Source organism: Bufo bufo, chromosome 5, assembly GCF_905171765.1.
Source record: "Bufo bufo chromosome 5, aBufBuf1.1, whole genome shotgun sequence".
Taxonomy (NCBI): domain Eukaryota; kingdom Metazoa; phylum Chordata; class Amphibia; order Anura; family Bufonidae; genus Bufo; species Bufo bufo.
This window is the reverse complement of record NC_053393.1, coordinates 353,650,026-353,656,025: the sequence shown is the minus strand read 5'-3', so window position 1 is coordinate 353,656,025 and position 6,000 is coordinate 353,650,026.

The following is a 6,000-nucleotide window of genomic DNA, read 5'->3' as shown; positions in this document are numbered from 1 at the left end:
CCCTCTAGTATGTCACTGTCCATGTTGTAGGACTATTTGTACAGTTCTACTAACTATTTGGTGGCTGCAAATATGAGCTGAAGGTTTTTCAGGTTCGCCTGCCATTAAAGTGAATGTGGCCCACCGCGAACATTTGATCACGTTCGTGCTACTGTCCCAGCTGATGTTCGTCCATCACTGGCGCCCAGTGCTATTTTACTGTGAAAATTGGTGGGCAACATCAGCACTGGGAGGGAGTGGGGTGGAGGGTTTGCCCATATTGGATCAGAGGCTGCCAGACAGACTGATCAGCCAATCATGGTCAGGATTTAGGAAGGTCCTTTTGGTGAGAATGCCATTATGTGTTAAACTTGCGACCTAAAAGGATTTCTTGTGGTAATGTCTGACAAAAGGCTATTAAAGATACAAGTCACTAATCTGGTGTAAAAGGGACAATATAAGGAGAGTAAAGGGAGAGAATATGGAGAGAATAAGAAGATATGAGGAACTGTCATTCTCTCACTGTTGTTTTATGCAACTTGCTGGCAATCCTGCAAGAAACTCATATATTGCTGTATGAAGAGCCAGCTAGCTTCTTTTGTAAAAGGTTTCTACAGTTCATAGACTTTATACCAGCACCACAATAGCATGCATTTTGCTGCAAAAGCTGAGCAATTGCACTTTTTTCAAAAAAATTCAATAAAAAATGTTTAAATTTACCATTTGTAATTGGGTATCTCAGTACATTATACCCGTGTTCCAGAATACATGAATATTACTGCAAGATAACAGCTAGTTATAGCAAAAGCATTTTACTGCAATAACACCATTTTTTAATCTGTGTTATTGAAATCATTATATATTACTGCAAGGCAATGGGTAGTTCCAGCAAATGCAATAATGTAATAATGCCATTGTTAAACTAGTCTTTTACCCAGTCAAACTCATTTTACTGCAAAAGCTACATTGTTAAACCCATGTTACTGAACGTATTCTATTACTGCAATATACAGTGTAGTTCAAAGACATATACCATATTTTCGCTTTATAAGACGCACTTTTCCCCCGTGCGTCTTATAAAGCGAATAGAGCAGTATTACACGGCCAGCACTTCGCAGGCCATGCTGTGCTGCATAGGCATAGCGGCCTTTGATATGCCAGTGCAGCGTCCCACTAGTGTACGTGGGCACTGCAAAAGCTTATTGTGTCATATGTTATATCATGCTGTATTTCATCCTTATGTGAAATTCCTGTTACCAGGCCGTCAGGAGCACTACACACCTTCCACCACTAGATGGTGGTAGCACCACAGTATATATAGCTCAGTTCAGGCCTAGTTAGTCAGTTGGTGAGAGTGAGAAGATGGAGTGAGGAGCTAGGGGGAAGGAGAGGTCCCCTCTCCTCTCAGCTCTCTCTTGGGCTCCACGGCCCAGAGGAGCCAACTTGTATCTCAGTGTCAAGCCAGGAAAATAGGCAGAGGTGAAGTTGTATTCTACCATTCACTCTTCTAGAGTAGCAAGTGGATTTTGTCAAGTTTATTGTGGAAAAGACAAAGGCTCTAGGCGCCTTTTTATCTAGCTTCCGGCAGCCTCACCGTTATTTTAAGGACAGATAAGATTTCTGTTTGTCACACACACAGGGGGTGGGGAAGTGACCACTGAGCTCAACTCGCACTCCTGTCCCTGCCTACTTGCCTCGCAAGTCCTAGTGACAAGGGACAACTGGTTGACAAACTCTCAGCTAGGATAAGTGCAGGGAGGCAGTCAAAACATGCAATAGAGTAGTCAAACAAGCCGAGTCAGAAACCAAGAGAACAGCACGGTACCAGAGGAGCAAGCGGAGGATTGTCAGGAGAAGCCGAATTCAGAAACGCCCAGACCAAGGGATGAAAGACGGATGGTTAATCAGGAGACAAGCAGGAACAACAAACTAGGTAAGTATACTGCAGGAAGGACCTCAATAACAGGCAATCTGTCGCCAGCAGATTGCTTGTTTAAATAGGGCGCTAGTGGAGTCATGTGACGTGGCCAGTGTCACATGACTCCTGAGTTCCAATACAGCTGAGCGCCGAGTGATCAGCTCGGCACTCAGCCCTAGTGTGGTTACCAAGGAAACGGGTGAGGCAGGGCGCGCTGATGACGTGAGTGCGCCTCGGCCGTCCCCGCCTCCTGGACCCACGCACAGAGCGCATCGTGACACTGTTGCATCACTTGTGTGTAGAAGAAAAAAGACTGCAGCGAGGCAAAGAGCCGAAATATCAGTGAGTACATAACTACCTACTATAGCCTGAGGCATAACTACATGTACAGCCTGTTACTGGGATTCATCACATCTAACTTGCATGTGTATCAGAGACTGTTATATAACTGGATGCAAATCGTTATCAAGAACCTGGTTATAGTAAAGTTCTCAGTTGGATTTAAACCCTGCCTCATTCTTCTATCTCCATACTATAACCACTCTCAACATTTTGCACCACCAAGGTGCTGGCGTCACGACGTTACCCAAGTCAGGGGCCCGGCCGCACAAGCACTCAGAAACCCAATCACCATCAAAGCACCTCAATCACCACCTGGCCGGTGTCCCCTGTAATAGAGTGTGCCCCAGAGAATCTAGTGCTGTTCTCCCCTTCACTGCACTGCTGGCCCAGGGAGGCATCTGCTAACCGTGAGTAACCGATGAACTGTTGTACCCTTCGGCCCACCGTGAACCTCACGTGTTCTCCCCTGTGGACTGGCACGTTGCACCAGTGACATGTAAACAGGGGCACTATCAGGGTAGTAGCGGGGCCCGGCGCAGTCACTGAACTTCATTAACTCGGCCCCGGTCAGAGCAGCCATCACATATAAAGTGTATGCAGCAGCCCCTAGCAGTGCTGCTTTGCTAAACTAGCTGTAATCGCTTCTCTGCAGTACTCACTATGCACGCAGCGGGCAGGCCAGCAACGCACGTCACTCACTCAGTCACGCTCCAGCCCTGCCCACTTCCTTAATGAAGTTTTGTACTGTCTCCGAACTAAATAAAAATGTATGAGCAGTGCATAGGCAAAATTTGTATATTCAATATTCCTATCTGCGTCTTTAAAAACGTATAGAATTAGGAATCCGAAGTCGGGTTTGGTACCGAGGTACCAGCTGTTAGTAACAGCCAGGCCCCTGCTACTAATCAGGCAAGCACAGCTGCTGTGCCCGCCCGATCAGTACATACATGTATGATGAGGGTGGGGAGCTCACTTCTTGCTGTGCTGTACATGTGTGGCTAGAGTTCGGAAGGGGATTAAACACGCTCTTTATTATCATTGTCAACTATGCATTTACTCATAGCTAGTCAGTGACATTATTGGCTATTGCTGTCATTGCATTAACCCCTTAATTACTTGGAAATTTTCCATTTTTTATTTTCACTTTTTTACTCCCAGCCTTCCCAAAGCCATAACCTTTTTATTTTTCCTTTCACATAGCAGTATGAGGGCATGTTTTTTGCAGGACATGTTGTAATTTATGATGGCACTATTTATAGTTGCATATAATGTAGTGGGAAGCGGGAAAAAATTCAAATGTGTTGAATTATAAAAAAAAAAAAAAACTATTCTGCCACAGTTTTATGGGTTTTTACAGCATTTCCTATGCGGTAAAACGGACCTGTTTCAGTACGATTACAATGATACTTCGCATGTATAGTTTTTCTAACTTTATTTTTATGTGTTGTGGGGATTCGCTCTGGTAGGCAGGGTAAGCAGACGCAAAACAGATGCAAAACACCAGTTTGTAAAATAAAACTTTAGTGTTTATTCACACACAAGGCAAAAACAAAGCAACATTTTTTTGTCTAAGTTTTCGTTCACACAAGGGAAGGCCAAAGAACAAAACAGTCATCTTGTAAGCAGGTTTTTCCAGTGGTCCACAACAGTCTTTAGGGGGTCTGTTTCCCCGCATACGGCTCTGAGCCCTCTAGCTCGGCACCATGCCTCAGATCCCAAAACAGAGGCAACTTGCTGCTGAGCCCAGCTGTCTTTTAAGGACAGCTAGGTGTTGTCAAAACCTGGATGGGCACTTAAAATCCAGTTCAGTGGTTTTTTTCTTGTTTTTTTTTTGGGGGGTTAGGTTATTAACTTGTTTTTTTTTTTTTACAGTCAATAAATTTTTTATTGAGTATTTGGTAGGCAAAAAGAAAAAAAGGAAAAGAAATACAATGACAATAGTAATAAGATAACAATAATAATGAACAGTAAATAGTTCCATACAAAATGCCATGTTCAAATATTATCTACAATATGCATGTGCATAGACACTGCTTCAGAAGAGGTGAAATGGTAGTGGAGTGGCATAAGAGCTGAACAACCACAGGAGCCACTTATTATGTGTTGCCATCCTGTGACTTATTTTATTTTATTTTTTATTTTTAAATATGATCACCTTTTATTCAAATTTTTTGGGAGATAAAGTGATGAAAAAACGGCGAATCTGCCTTTTTTTTTTCCTTTCTCTTTTAATTTAACATCTTTATTAATACAAAAAAAAATCACACAAAATACAATTAGAAGTTAATACAAATTTTTTCCCCTTTTTTCCTTCCCTTTCCTCTTCTCCCCTCTCCCCCAACCCCCCTCCCCTTTTCTTTCCCTTATCCCCTATCTCTTTCCCCCCCTTAACCCCTATATCCCCCCCCAGCATGTGATGCGTGCCCCCCAGCATCCCCCCCCCAACCCCCCTTGAAAAAAGTGAGGAGAAGGGAGGAGAGGGGAAAGGAAGAGGGGGAAAAAAAAATATAATTATAAAGTTTAAGACACAATAACATTATACAGTCCTATCAGAATTGCCAGCCGTCCCATATCTTAACCCATTTCTCTAGTCCACCCCTCTGCTTATAGAGGATCTGTTCATAATTTTTCACCTTATTAACCAGATTAATCCAGTTATTAACTTCTGGGGCCTGACGTGCAAACCAGCTCCGACTGATCAGGACCCTGGCCAATAGTAGTGCTCTGCCTAAAATAATCTTTTGAGGCTTATGACTAATTAGTGTCGAGAGATCGTTCAGTAAAAACAATTGTGGCTCAAGAGGAATCCGTATTTTTAATTTATAATTCAAGAACTTATTAATACCACTCCAATATGCCCCGATTTCTGGGCATGCCCAGATCATATGTAGGTAGTCCGCACCAGCAGTATCACATCGAGGGCAATTGGAGGAGGCTCTTATTCCACACCTGTTTAACCAAGTAGGGGTAACATATAATCTATGGTAAATATTGAACTGTATTAGAACATGATTAAAATTGTGAGAAAGTACGTCTAAATTAGTGAAAATACTCCCCCACCCTACGCTTTGTATATTTGGGCAGTCCCAATTAATAATTTATATATATTCGAAATCTTCATTCTTGCTGGTGTCTTCCCAAACCTCTCATTTAACGGGGAGGAATTATCTATTTGTTATCGAGACTAAAAAGTGCAGAACGAAGCTGAAAATACCGAAACCATGACAAATTCTCTACACTATGTGACAATTCCACAAATGACTTAATTTCTCCATTTTTAACAACCTGTGCCAAATAAAGAATCCCATTCTTTTGCCAGAATTGATCCTTTGCTATACCATCTAATATCTGTAAGTGAGTATTATGCCAAAGGGGCGTGAATGTGAGTGATCCCTTTACCCCCAACCATTCTCTAATGATAGCCCATATTTTCAATAGTAGTTTTATAGTGCCTTTGAACCCCCGGTCACTATTAGTCAATGACCCAGATTCCAAAAGCGTAAATATATTATTATATGCAGAACTTCTTACCAGGCTTGTTAGAAAAGTAGTATTTGGCCATTCGCTGCACGTCCATAACTGGGCGGCAATGAAATAGCCTTTAAAGCATAGGAGGTTTAAACCCCCATGGTCCAAAGGCTTATACAGATATTCCAATTTAAGTCTCACTCGTTTTCTTCCCCAGATCAGGTCATTGATTATTCTTTCCATTAATTTGAAATATTTATCCTCTATCCAGGTAGGTAAATTCCTAAGAACAT